The 15521-nt window shown below is 39.4% G+C and overlaps 1 pseudogene; it reads right to left on the reverse strand.

The window, feature by feature from the left end:
• Positions 1–2768: 2768 nt before the first annotated feature.
• On the reverse strand, positions 2769–3201 carry LOC123812634 (annotated as a pseudogene).
• Between the last annotated feature and the right edge of the window lie 12320 nt (positions 3202–15521).

Raw genomic sequence — 15521 nt, forward strand, 5'->3', positions numbered from 1 at the left:
CTTCTGAAACAGTGCCTTTGTGTAGAACTTCTTTAAATTAATATCCTGCTGGTCCATGGGCTAGCTGAGAGGTGTTAGGTGGCAAGAACCTAATGGTGATGAAGCTGTCCACCTCCACCAGCTCAGCCCCCAAGCCTGGAGGGTGGGCAGGAGTGTCGTCCATTACAAGAAGTGCCCTGAGTGGAAATTGCTTCTCCTGGAGGTATTTCTTCACATGTGGGGCAAACACCTCATGAATCTACTTGATGAAAAATTGCCTGATTGCCCAAGCTTTGCGGTTGGTCCTCCACATCACATTCAACTTGTTTTTCATGAAATTATTTCTATTTTTTGAAAACACACAGGTTTTCAGAATGGTGGACAAGGGAAGACTTCAGTTTAAAGTCCCCACTTGCATTTCCACATGACAATAATGTCAGCCTGCCCTTCATTGTCTTGTGTCCTGACAATGACTCCTGTGTGAGGTAGCCCCTCTTTGGCATTTTCTTCCAGAAGAGACCTGTCTCATCACATTGAACACTTGTTGGGGAACAAATCCCTTGGCCTCTATGTATTCCTGAAATGCTAGTGCTGATAAAGTCTAGGATCAGGCCATGGAGATGGATGGCTGACAGGGTGGAGAGAAAGGTCTCTGTGATAAGGAAGCTAAGGAACTGGAAGATTTCCGATTGCTTTTAGAATGAAGTTTAAATTCTGTAATAGGGGCACACAACTTTGTGATGCAGCTTCTACTTAATTCTCAGTCCAGCCTCATCATTCACCACCATCTCCGTACTCCAGACATTTTTCATTGCATCTTTCATTGCATACTCTCACTATTGCCTTTGGGTCTGTCTTTGCTTGTGTTCTTTCATTCTTCCTAGAACACTCAAACCTTGCTGCACTCGCTTTCATTCCTCAGCTACATGCATTTAAAAAATCTTCTAGATATTATTTCATCCATCAATAGGTACCTGAACATAAGATTCTGAGTGAGACATTCTTCTTTTTGCTTTCAGATAGACTCTATGCCTCTTTTATAATTGCAAGTGCTCAAATTTTATAATTATTCCACTTGTGTTTTAAAAAGAATGTTGGATACAGAGTTCTACATATTCATTCATTTATTTGTTCATTTGGTCATTCTTTCATTTAACAATATCTACAAAGTGTGTATGATGTTCCAGGAAATCTTTGAGGTGCCTGAGATACATCAGTGAACAAAGCAAGCAGACAGAAATCTCTGCTTTAAATGCTTCCATTCTCGGGGAGGAAGGCAGATAATAAATAATGAGTATAGCATGTTAGGAGTAAGGATCTGATAAAGGTTATGGTGGGGAAGTAATACAGGATGGCTGGGGTGGTTTTTTTCATTTGTAAATAAAAGGGTCATGGAAGGATTCACTGAGAAGATGACATATGAGTAGAGACTTACAGAAAGTGAGGAAATTAGTCATTTAAGTATCTGGGGGAAGCCCAGTTCAGGTGGTGAGGATAGGGAGTGCAGAGAATATAAGTGGGAAAACAGACTACACAGCTGCAGATACCAATGAGCGGGAGCCTCTGTGCTGTGTTCAAAGGACAGCAAGGAGGCAGTGGGACTGGAGGGGCGCACACGACAGAGAATAATAAAAGATGAGGCCAGACAATAAGAGGTGCATTTCATGATAAGGTCCTTGGGTGTTTCTCTGAATGGGATGAGAGCAACAGGGACATGAGGATGTGAGTTACATTTTCAAAGGGTTGCTGTGGCGACTGTGTTGAGAATACACTAAAAGGGGAAGGGTGGAAGCAGAAAAGTCAGAACAATAGTGTGGCAATCATCCCAGAAGATGGTGGAGGCTTGGACAATGGTAGTAGAGAGAAGTGGTTGAATTCTGGATATATTTAAAAGATAGAGCCAAATGAATTTCTTGACAGAATAAAGGTGGTATGAGACAGATGGAATAGTGATAACTCCAAGTTTTTTTGCCTAGGCTCATGGAGGAATGAAATTAAGATAGGGAAGTCTGTGGGTAAGTTAGGGTTTTTGGTGGGAGATCAGAAATTAAGTCTTAACCATGTTGAGTTTGTATTTTTTATTTGCTTTTTAATTTAATCTTTATTGTATATTTTTATTACCATTTAGTCCCCTGTTACCCACCTCCCTCCAGCAATCACCACACCCTCGTCCATATCTATGAGTTTTTTTTCCTTTTTGCTCAATCCCTGCACCCCCTAACCTCTCCCCCATTAGCAGAGTTTGAACTTCTTTTAATTAAAATTTACTTCTGTTCCTTTCCTACACCTCATTGTTCAGGAAACAGCCTCACATACACATCTGAAATAATGTACAGTCACACACTCTACCTAAAGGCAAAGCACCACAGGTAAAGCTGAGAAGCTGTCCAGAGTTCTCAGCTTATGGATCTTGCTTTTTAATTTTACATTAGTTCATGAAAGTCAGGAATGTCATCCCCAAAGAATGTTAAGGTGGTTATAAAAAATAATCACTCTATTTACTATTATAGTTGTATAAATGGAGTATATTTTCTTTAAGATATAAAAAATTGAGAAGAAAATGCCAATTAACATATGTTAGTATAGATCATCAGGAAAAAAATACTGTGATAAGCTTGTCTATTTGATGCCAAGAAGATATTCTAGTCTGAGTTTTAATATGCTTCTCATGTGTTCTACTAGGTGCTTCATTTCTACTTTTCATCCTTTCCCATGTTTCATATTAGAGGTTTAGCATAACCTTTAACATTTTATTAACAGGCGTAAATCCAGTGTCCACAGATTTCTTCTCAAAAGGCACCTTTACCCATCAGATGGCCCAGCAGTTTTATTCTCATGAACAGGTTAACCATGAAAAAAACCTCAATAAGGCACAGACAAATCCAACGAATAGAGGAAGAAATCTATTGAGTTTTGGAATGTTTGGTGCATTGGGTTGACCTAGGGTTATGAAACCTTAACTCCCCATTGTAAATAGGAGGCTGAACATGAGTCCTTCTATAACATATTGTCCATTTGGATGTTCATGCCCAACAATCGCAGAGCCAACACTTGGGGGTTCAACAGTAACATCATAAATTATTCCTCCAGTGATAAAAGAGGAAAGCACCACCACCAGAGCATACATCATCACAGCCGAGGGCATGTGCACCAGGGCAGCTCCCTCAGCTTCAGGTTGGGGCATTTGAACACTAAGAAAGGGACTCGGTACAAAGACTCCATGCTGGTGGCAGTGGCAAGTTTGTGTTAATGAGTTTTTCAAGTGGAGATGTTCGGTAGGTAACTGGATACACAAAATTAGACTTCAGGGGAGAGGCCTGGGCTAGAGACATACATTTGAGAGTCATTATCATATAGATAGCATTTAAGTCCTGAGACTGGATGAAGTTGCCAAGGGAGCGAGCACGAGAAGAGAAGAGAGGAGGACCAAGGGCTGAGCTCTGAGGCTCTCCAGCATTGTGAGGTCTGACAGAGACAAGTAACCTTAAGACAGCAGTCTCCAACATTTTTGGCACCAGGGACCAATTTCATGGAAGACAATTTTTCCACGAACCGGGGCAGGGTGGGGAGTGGTGGTTTTGGGATGATTCAAGCACATTACATTTATTGTGCACTTTATTTCTATTATTATTACATTGCAATATATAATGACATAATTATCCAACTCACCATAATGCAGAATCAGTGGGAGCACTGAGCTTGTTTTCCTGCAACTAGATCATCCCATCGGGGGGTGATGAGAGACAGTGACACCTGAAGTGTGTTGCTTATATCCAGTCTACTCTGTAATCTTGTTTTCATTGCTTTCATTGCAGAAGACCCTGCTTCACAAAGATAGGCTGTTGGAAATGGAAGCAGGCTTTTCAGTGCTTTTGTGGCAGTCTCAGGATATTCCATCTTGACTTTAATCCAGAATGTATGGAGATTTGAAGTTGTCTCAAACATACTTTTATGGCCACTCATTTGCAGTTGATCCTTTTCTAGCACAAAGTCCATTCACCTGGCTTATTCACAAATGGGTCACGGATCCATTCCTTCCCAGTTCAGGGGTCTTCTGTGGTCGGGAAGTAATGCTCCAGCTCTTCTGAAAGCTGAGGTAGGTGATCACACACCGGCTGGGAGAAAGAAGGCCCTGGCTCAGTCTCTTTCAAAGTCTCTGCTAATGTCCAAAACATGTCAAAAATCCCAATGCTCACTCGTCACCTCCACAATTCCAGCCTGGATTTGAATGCAGCCACTTTATCTGCCAACTTGAACAGTTATTGTTCTACTGTGAAGTGACAGATTGAGTTCATTCAGCAGGTTGAATATGTCACACGAGCAAGCAATTTTTATGACCTACTGTGTGTCACTGAAATGTGCTGCCAGTGGTGACAGTTTTTCTTAAAGGAATCTCTGGAGCAGTGCTTGTAGCCTAAACACTCTGGCCAGTGATCTGCCTTGAGAAACTCATCTCACTTCTGTGTATGAGAGAAGACATGTGTGCTCTGCGTCCATCTCCTCACAGAGCTGAATGAACAGACATGAGTTAAGGGCATGCACCTTAATGTGGTTGATAATTTTAATCACATCCTGCAAAATGTTGTTAAGTTCAGGTGACATTTTTTGGCTAGCCAGCATTTCTATGTGGATAACGCGGTACATAGACTCACATTCAAAACTGACCTCTTTGCCCCTAATGGTGAAGCCAGAAAGCCGTCCAGTCATGGCAGCTGCTCCATCCAAGCATATACTGACACAAAATGACCAGTTCAGTTTTCCTGATATGCAGTCATTCAAAGACTTGAATAGTTCTGCTGCTGTGGTGTTGGTTGGCAACAAAAGTGCACATAACATGCACATCTTCCTGAAAAATACATCGCATGAAAGCAAGCGCTGTTGCCTTGTTGTCAACATCAATAGACTCATCAACCTGGATTACATACCACAGTTGTGGTATGCAATTCTCTCTAACAATTGTACCTCCATATCCTCTGCTATTACATCAATTTATCTAGTTATGGTGCTAGCCAAAAGAGGAACATGTGCCACCTTTGGAACTGCAGTCTCTCCTACATGTTCACGACAAATGTCCTTAGCAGCAGGCAGGATCAACTCTTTACCAATGGTAAAGAGCTTCTCAGCTTTAGCAATGTGGTCAGCCACTAAGAATGATGCTCTCATTTGATGATGTGGTGATCTTCAATAATTGCTTCTGTCCTTCGTGTTCCTGTTTTTTTTTCTTTTGAAAAATTCAAAAGGCTTGTCTTTTAATGCAGGGTGCTTGGTCTCCATGTGGCGAAGCAACTTTGAAGCTTTCATGGCTTTGTTAGATAGCTGGTCACCACATGTTATATAAAGTGGGTTTGGAGAATGTGAGTCACCTGTTGCAGTGAACCCATAATTTAAGCAGGACTCTTGGTATTTTCTTTTAAATGCAGCTTTCTTTTTGTTGGCAGTTTTAGAGCCTTCTGCTGTCTCATCATTGGGTCTTTCCCCCTTTTCAAAGAAGCTCTCTAGCAGCATTTGTTTTTTACTCATTTTGGCTAGGGTTCACTGGTGGCTTTACCAAAATTGTGACTGAGATAAATGTGCAGTGCAGGAAAGAAGCATGGAGAGAAGTGGTAAATAAAATAATGGGTAGACCACATGTTGACTAAAGTGTCGGATTCTGACTTAAAGTCTGCCACCAGATGCAGCTGTACAATTGAAGTACATCAACTCACTTGCCACTATAAAGCCAAATGCAGCTTAGTTATCACTTGCCACTCACTGATAGGGTTTTGATATGAATCTTTGAATGATTTATTATGGTCTCTGTGCAGTCGAAACTCTCTGCTGATGATAATCTGTATTTGCAGCTGTTCCCTATCACTAGCATCACTGCTTTAGCTCCACCTCAGATCATCAGGCATTCGATTCTCATGGGGAACATGCAACCTAGATCCCTCACATGGCAGTTCACAACAGCGTTTATGCTCCTATGAGAATCTAATGCCGCCACTGATTTGACAGGAGGCAGAGCTCAGGTAGTAATGCTAGTGATGGGGAGTGGTTGAAGTGGGAAGAAAGCCAAGTGGATGGGTATCCTAGAAGCTAATAAAGAACATGAATAAGCCCTGGTTAGTGTGGCTCAGTGGATTGAGTGTTGGCCTGCAAACCAAAGGATCACTGGTTCAATTCCTAGTCAGAGCACATGTCTGGGTTGCGGGCCAGGTCCCCAATAGGGGGTACATAAGAGGCAACCTCACATTGATGTTTCTCTCCCTCTCTTTCTTCCTCCCTTCCCATCTCTCTAAAAATAAGTAAATAAACTCTTAAAAAAAAAGAAAGTGAATAAGGAAGAGAGAGTGATAAATAGGATTAGTGCAGACATTAGTACAGTAAAATGGGAACTCAGAAAAGGCCATTAGACTTAGCATGGAGAGCTTGACAAGAACAGTTTTGGTGGAGTGATGGGAGTGATAGCTGGTCTAGCATAGATTCGAGAGTATCAGATGAGAGGTGTTGGGAGACTTAGTTGCTAGCATGAAGGAGTATTTTCAGGGGAGATGGGGTCTTGCTGGTGAGAATGCTAATTGGAATGATCCAACAGGATGAAATAGGTAGGAAAGGAGGACTGTTAGAGAAAAGAGGCCAGAAGAGGATGGGGTCCAGTGCTCAAGGGCACAGACTGACTTTACAACAAAGCAGAGAGAGTTCATCCACAGTAAACATGGGAATGCAGAGTATGGGTGCAGATGTTGGAAAGTGGGTAGATGTGGTAGAGGGAGTCTGGAAAAATTTGCACTGCTTAAAAGTTCTCAGTGAAGTAAGAAAGAAATCATGAGAGTGGATAGAAAGGAGACACTAGAAGTTTACATAAAGGAATTGGTGTGAAATATTTTATTGGAGAATGGATTAGATGGATAAGAATTGAAATATATACTATGTATGTATGATAGAGCTTGTTACAGTAATACCAAGTCTTAGTATACTTATTGATGTAGGGTTTGTTTGATCCAATTACTGAGAAAGTTATGACAAAAATATCACTGTAACAGAGGATTTGTCAAGTTGCTTATATAGTTCTGTCAAATTTTGCTTCACATATTTTAAGTTATTTTATTAGTACATGTAAATTTAGATTTGTATTCCCAGTGGATCAAACCTTTTATTATGTAGCAACCCTCTTTAGCTCTAGTGTTGCCATTGTACTTGGAGTCCCTCTGCCCACATTAGCTGTCTTTTGGGTGGTATTTCACACTTGTACTTTTACCTCTTTATGTCCTTATGTTGTAGTGTATCTCTTGAAATGGTATATTGCTAAATTTTTGTTTTAATATAGTCTGTGTGGTGTAGGCAAGAAAGGTGTGTGTGTGTGTGTGTGTGTGTGTGTGTGTGTAGGGAGACTGTATTCCACTTCAGAATTAAATTGGAAAAGAAAAAGAAAAAAGGAAAAGATGTGGGAAAGAACACCAACGACAGTGGGTGGTAGGTTTTGAAAGGCAAAGGAAAGCAGGTGAAAATCCATGGATTAGCTGGCTAAAGGAAAACCCAGCAGAACTATCCTACCACCCACAAGAGTTCCAGTGGAGGTGATGAGGATACTTTGAATGTTATATGCTTTCAGGGATACCTGTGACCTGCACATGGGGCCAAACTTTCACAGAGCAAGGAGAGAATCCGCTGCCGAGTCCAAGTTAATGGTGTGGAATAGATTCATTGGGCTCTGTTCTCCTTGCAGCGAATCTCTGAGGCAAAAGCTTTACAACAGATAGGCAGAGAAAATTGGAACTTTGGGAGGGAGGGATTTCAGAAATACTTCTTACTACCTATGGGTCTTTTAATTAAGAATAAGCTCCCAGAGATGCTGTGAGTTTCACAGTGCAGCTATCCAATCATTAACTAAATATGTATTGATCACACAAGTCAAGCACTGGTTTGTAAGGTGGGGAACCAAAACAAGATGAGCGACAAAACTTAACAGACCTGGGAGGTTTTTAATTCCCCATCTTTAAACACAATCCTTAGGCTTTCTGAAGCCATAAACAATGGGTAGATCTTAGTCAAATGTTTTTGGAAAAAAACCCAGATCTTTACGTGATTGCAATTATCAGGGGGAAGGATGGTGATGGGAGCCCCATGGTTCTGCCTGAGATAAGAGTAACAACAATGGGCTTCATTCTGGGGGGAATTCCAAAGGCCGGACCAGTGGGCTTATCTTTGGGGCCCAGTGGGGAGGTGAGTACAACTCTTGTTCTACACACTAAAGCAGTGGCTGTTAACCTGTTTAGGAATATGATAAAACCAGTGGACCCTCTCTCTACATCAGTGGTTTTCCAGGGATATTTGTAATATCCGGAGACATTTTTTTCTAATATAAAAATAGAGCAATTTATTCATAGTCATGATTGGGGCTGTGCTACTGGTACTCATGGGCAGAGGCCCGAGACAATGCCAGACAATGCCAGACAGCCAGAGCTGTCTACAATACATAGGGCAGCTCCCACAACAGAGAATGATCTGGCCCCAAATGTCAATATGACCAAGGATGAAAAACTGTGCTCTGGATAAAGACATGTCTGCACATACACATAAAACTTTGAGCACAATTCCAGGGGCTTCAGGGACTTCCTGAAGCCTATGAATAAACCTGCTCTGAGTCAACTCACTCAGGACAAAACTCTGCTGGAAGGTTCTATGCACAGTTGACCCTTGAGGAAGATGGGTTTGAATTGAACTGGTTCACTTATATGCAGATTTGTTTTCAATAAGTATGTACAGTACGACAAATGTATTTTTCTTTCTTATGATATTTTAAATTATGTTTTCTCTAGCTTAGCTTATTGTAAGAACACAGTATATAATACATATCACATGCAAAATATGTGTTAATCGACTGTTTGTGTTATGAGTAAGCTTCCAGTCAGCAGTAGTCTATAAGTAGTTAAGTTTTTGTGGAGCCAAAGGTTATATATGAGTTTTCAATTGCACAGGAGTTGAAACCTCCAACCTCCACGCTGTTCAAGGATCAATTGTTGTTCCACATCAGGACAAAAGATAGACTTCTCTGAGCTTTATTTCAGACAACTGAATTAAATTTTAGAACAGTATCAAAAATGTGTTTAATGGTTTACATTCTTTGAAATAAAGCATACATTTTTACAACTTTCCACTTTATTTTCAAATCAATGTATATTTTAAGCCAAACATGATACAGATGTTTTTGATTCATATACTAATACATCAAGATGTTATTTCATGTGGGTCATATAATGTTAGCAAAGTTGGGCAAGATTTCTTTTTAGTAAGTCTCCAAAAGGTCATTTAAATTTTAAAGGTAGGAGGTCATATTTTTCCATTAAGAAATCAACTAACGTGAGTTCAAATCACGTGCAAATACACAATCATCTCTTCTTTATTTTATCATGCTTATCCAGTATGTGAGTGATGGCTACATGCATCTTTGTTCTCTATATTGCCAATAACATTTAAGCATAAGCTTTTTTTTTGGGTAATTTTTGCCTCATTAAAATGGTTAAACAATCCCAGGAAATGGTGTAAAGTTCTTTGGTGAACAAGTATGCTAATAACTTTCATAAAAATCTCACTATTTGAGATTTATAAAACTTTCTGCTACAGCCTAGGGATTCATTAAAAAGCTGATTATATCAGCCCTCCATATAAGTTGAAAGGCACATTTTATTGGTTATTCAATAATATGCTCTGACTTCAGAAATGTTCTATTAAATACATACTATTTACTATTCATTGTATGGGATTGAAAAGCAGACAAGTTCAAGAAAAAAAAGCACTCCAAATCATTGAGCAATCTTTAAATTTTTAGTGCCATTGAACATAAATGCCACTCCTTATGCTTTTAACTTTAATTTGTATGTGTGTTTGGTTGAACATGAAGGCATATTATTTCAAGTATTTTTCCCTCTGAATATGGAGCTTAAAATGCTAGGAATGGTGATTAAGATTGCAGTTAGTGTTTGGGAAGTGAAAACAGAATCGTTGAGGTAATTGTTTAGGTTTTCATTCATTCAACAAATATTTATTTACTGCAAGCCCTAAACTAGGACTGTGAGGTATTATAAAGATGAATTGAATAGGGATCCTCTCCTCAGTGAATGGACTGTTCAAGGTGGGAGATGAGGTAGGCCATTCATTTATTCCTTCATCCAACAAGAGCTTATTGAGCATTTACTATGGTATAGTTCTAAGCCCCAGGAAGCCATCAACAAATTAAACAGCCAGAATCCCTGCCCTTATCAAACTTGCACTTAGTGAGGAAACTATTGGGAAGATCAGACAAGAGAATAATATGAAGAAGGCTGTTCCCATGGAGGGATATGAGCAATAATACTAAGAACAATGCTTGTTGAGCATCTGCTATGTGTCTGATACTGTGGTAGGCTCATTCAATTCTCTAACATCCACTAAAGTAGTCATTATGTTTTAATTTTACAAGTGAGTGAACTCAAGCTTAAGGAGACTAGGTAGTTCATTCAGGTTCATAAGCTATATGTATTATTGACTGAATTGAACAGAATTCTGATTGTCATCAGACTGTTTCTAATGAAGCAGGAACCCTGTTGAACTACAGAAAGCATGAAGCCTGAAGAGGGATCAGACTGTGATTCTGTATTCATACAGTGATGGTACTCTGGGATGAGGCAACAGACAGAGACAGCTTTGGGAACTGAGCATGTTTGCATAAAATCATTGCCTTTCAACAAGCACAGCAGAGTGAGCAGGGTAAAACCCATCTGAGAACTGTTGCTGTAGGTGTGAGGAATTGAACAAATGTCCTACTTAGGGTCATAGTAGAACTGAATTATAGCCAACAAGAACTTCAAGAGCATTTCCATAAACTCACAGACCATGGCTTTGTAATTGAGAGTGGAATGGCACCAATGGCAGGTTCTTTATTTTCCTGGAAAAAGAGCAGATGTTTCTTCAACTTAATACCAGTAGTTAAGTAGTTGGCAATATTTGTTCAGTACTAATTATGTGTTTGCAATAATCATGATAGGCATTGGCGTCTATACTTTAAATACCTTAATATTATTTCCTACCCCAAGTTTAAATCCAATAGAACCACTAGGAACTTTTCTTTGAGAATTGCCTCTGCATGATATTTATTTCTTATTTCAATTGACAGACTATCCATCTTTGCCACTTAATCCCTGATTTAATCAGACATTATAATTGCTCTTTAGATGTCTCAGAGTTGGGGCTGCATTTAGGGACTTTCTGGTGATGGGATCATACAACAGAGTTGATATTCTCTACCTACTTCTGGCCAGATAATCCTAGACCTGAGTTTATTCATTGTCTGTGGTGTTGTTTAAAAATCATTTTTTAATTTTTATTGAGGTACAATTGACATATGATAAGCCACTAAAATATTAAGTTTTGACACATTGGTATACTCTTGAAAACATAACTACAGTCAAAATAATTAAAATATCTACCACCCCCACCCCTGGGGATTCCTCATGTATATTTGTAATCCATTTTTCCACACTTTCTTCATTATCTCTTGACTCCATTACTAAATAGCTACTGTTTTTTATTTCCTTTAAGTTGCATTCCCATTAATTTCCATATTACAGAACTTCATATAACTAAAATCATATAGTATGTGCTCTGCTGTCTGGCTTCTTTCACTCAGAATAATTGTTTTGATACTCATGCATGTTATAGCAAATCAATAGTTCATTCTTATGTGATGCTGAATAATATTCAACTGTGTGATATGCAGTTTGTATATTTAGTCATTTGCTGATAAGACAGTAGGCTTTCTCAGTTTTCATCTATGGCAAATAAAGGTGCTAAAACATTCTTGTTCATACAGATATATAAGGTCTGTTTAGAAGGTATCCAGCCATATTATATGGAAAATAGAGACATTTATGGAAGGTGATACAAGATACAAGAGACATTGCACATAAAACCATGACTCCTCAGTCCCCTTCAAACTAGGCACCTGGGGACCTCACACAGTTCTCCCAGTCACCATCAGCTGCTCTGCCATATTTTCCTGAATCTCATCGACAGTCTGAAATCTCTTCCCTTTCAAAGGTGATTTTAGTTTGGGGGAAAAGGCATAAATTGCAGGACACCAAATTTGGGCTGTAGGGGGCTGAGTCACCTGGGCAATCAGATGTTTTACAAAAAAATTCTGCACAAGGTGTGATGCATGAGTGGGTGTGTTGTCGTGATAAAACTGCCAATCACCCGATGCCATGACTGTGGATTTCTGAATCATCCTAATATTTTCCCACAGAGGAATGTTCAAACATAACGGAAAATTTAATGCAGATCCATTGCTCTACTCGCTCAATCATTTGTAATGCAATGGACACACAGTACACATGCTTGCTCAACAGCACCTACTCCCCTCACTGAGTAATACAGTGAAGTCATCCTCGGTCACACATACATATTCCATTCCACTTTCCTTGGTTGCCAGGTAACATCGATGTCACGCAAACCATTCTTGTTATATTAATAATGTCTGGACTTTTTCTGAACACATATCATATAATTTAATTTTTCTTGAGTAAATACCTAGGAGCAGAATGGCCAGATCACAACACTGCTCTTCAACATTTTACTGGAGGTTTCAGCTTACTCTATATAGCAAGAATAACAAATATAAGGCATCCAGATTGGAAAGGAAGAAGTAAAACTGTTTTTAGTTATGAAAGACACCATTTATATAGAAAATTTAATTGAATATACAAGTCTATTAGAACTATTCATTTGTTTAACAAGGTTTCAGGATTCAAGGTCAATATACAAAAATAATTATATTTCCATATACTAGAATCAAATAAGCAGAAATTGAAGTTCTTAAAATTGCCATTTCAAATAGTATCTAAAATTATTAAATAAATACTTAGAGATTAAAATGAGTCTAGTACCAATTCCAATGTGGTGGTAGTGGTGGGGTTCCCCACACCAACAAGCAATTCTCAGAACACCTGCTGGGTGTCCTATAATTCAACTCTATTCTGACACAACCTACCTTCAGATAGCACCAGTCCCCACAGGTTAAGTGCTTAATCCTACATGACTGTCCCACCCGCAACCACTTTAGACATCAGTTGTAAGTACAGGTTGTCACCTGTTCTTCTGACTGACAGACTATAGTTAGAGGTTTCTGCAACTCCCTCCTCAGGTTTTATTAAATTGCTAGAGCAGTTCATAGAATTCAGAGAAACATTTTACTTACTAGATCACCAGTTTATTATAAAAGGCTATAACTCAGGAACAGCCAGATGAAAGAAATGCATAGGGTGAGGCAAAGGGAAAGAGCATGGAGTTTCCATGGTCTCTCCAAGAGCGCCTGCCACTCTTCCCAAGTCTCCAGGTGTGCTCATCAACACAGGAACTCTCTGAAACCTATCCTTTGGGGTTATTATGGAGGCTTCACTACATAGACATGATTGATTAAATTATAAGCCATTGATTCAACCTCCAGCCCCTGTACTGTCCCTGGATGTTTCAATTCTCCAATCACATGATAGATTCTCCTGACAACTAGCCCCCATCCTTAAGTGCTTTCCAAAAATCACCTCATTAACATAAACTCAGGTTTAATTAAAAGGGATTTGTTATGAGTATCAAGAGTCTTTGTGCTCTTATCACTTCAGAAATTCCAGAGGTTTTAAGAGTTCTGTGCTAGGAACCAAGATAAAGCCCAAATATATCTATCCAGAAAAGGTCCAGCCATTGCTAGTATAATGAAAATGGTTTGTACGACATAGATGTTGCCTGGCAGCCAACGAGAGTGGACTGGAATACACATGTGTGAACAATGACAACTTCACTGTACTAGTCAGTGGGGGCAGTAGATGCTGTTGAATGAGCATGTGTACTGTGCGGTCATTGCATTCAAAATGACTGAGCGAGTAGAGCAATGGATCTGCATTAAATTTTGCATTAAACTTGAACATTTCTACATAGAAAAATATTTGGATGATTCAGGAGTCTGCAGCTATGAGCAACTGATGATTGGTAGCTTTATCATGACAACACATCCACTCATGCATCACATCTTGTGTAGAATTTTTTTTGTGAAACATCCAATTGCCCAGGTGACTCAGCCCCCCTATAGCCCAGATTTGGTGCCCTGTGACTTCTGGCTTTTTCCCCAAACTAAAATCACCTTTGAAAGGGAAGAGATTTCAGACTGTCAATGAGATTCAGGAAAATATAATGGGGCAGCTGATGGGGAATGGGGGAACTGTGTGAGATCCCAAGGTGCCTATTTTGAAGAGAACTTAGGCGTCATTGTCCTATATACAGTGTTTCTTGTATCTTGTATCTCGTATCTCCTTCCATAAATGTCTCTATTTTTCATATTACATGATTGGATACCTTCTAAACAGACCTCAATGTATTTCTTATTGTAAGTCACAACATCACAGTGATAAATCTGATAAAATGTATGAAAGGCCTGTACATTGCACTGTAAAACATTGCTGAGAGAAATTACATAAGATCTCAGCAAGTGGAAGGACATGCATGTTCATAGTCAGAAGATGCAAATTTGACTCAGACCAATTTTTGAGTCAGTGCAATCCCAAATAGGACCCTGGAAAGTTTTTTTGCAGAAACTGATGAATGAGTTCTGAAATTCATATTGAAATACAAAGGGCTAGTATGGCAAAAATAGTTCTAAAATAGAAGACCAAAGCCAGAAGACAAAATGGAGCTAATTTCAAGACTCACAAAACTAGAGTAATCAAGGAAATGTGGAACTGGTGTCAAGATAGAAAAGCTGACCAATAGAAAATATTACAAAGTCCAGAAATAAACTCACACATATACACAAAACTTATTTTTTACAAAGATGTGCAAAAGCATCTTCCCAACAAATTGTGCTCGAACAATTGGATATCCACATGCAAAATAATGAATTTTCATCCATCCCATGTTTAACATTTAATAATAAATGGATTATAGACCATAATATTAAACCTAAAATATGAGGGGCTGATGTCATCAAGATGGTCATTCCCGACTTCAGTCCCACTTACAAAATAAAGTATATAAGGCAGGAGGGGAGTATAAGGGCCTTAATAGTAATGGAAAAAATACAATAAAATTTTTAAAAAGGAGATACGCTATCCATAGACAAAATATTGTCATGAAAATTCTGGAACCTGAAGTGAAGTTGATGTGCCCTTCGGGACAACAGAGACTGAGAAGGACCACATGAGAAGACTGAGAAGAGCTGTTGCATCTTGACTACATTACTGCTCTTCCTGGCTGGCACAGTATCACACTGAGAGAGACCATAAAGACCTATGGTTTCTCTAGCGGGGAAAAGAGAACCCAAGGTAGAAATCCAGTTTCCCCCAAAATGTGGGACACTTCCTGGGAGGCTCACTTGGTATTCATCTCATGGGTTTCACTGGGGGAATCTGTGGAGTTCAACCACTGGAGATCAAACAGACAGAGGTGGAGAAACAGGAGTGCTTATAGCCACTAGTGCTCAGATCTTAGCAGGCTGGATCCTGCTTGCCCAAACAGAGATACCAAGCAGGGAGCTTGCCTGG

This window comes from Phyllostomus hastatus, unplaced genomic scaffold, assembly GCF_019186645.2.
Source record: "Phyllostomus hastatus isolate PE091 unplaced genomic scaffold, TTU_PhHast_1.1 phas_scaffold_93, whole genome shotgun sequence".
NCBI classification, from domain to species: domain Eukaryota; kingdom Metazoa; phylum Chordata; class Mammalia; order Chiroptera; family Phyllostomidae; genus Phyllostomus; species Phyllostomus hastatus.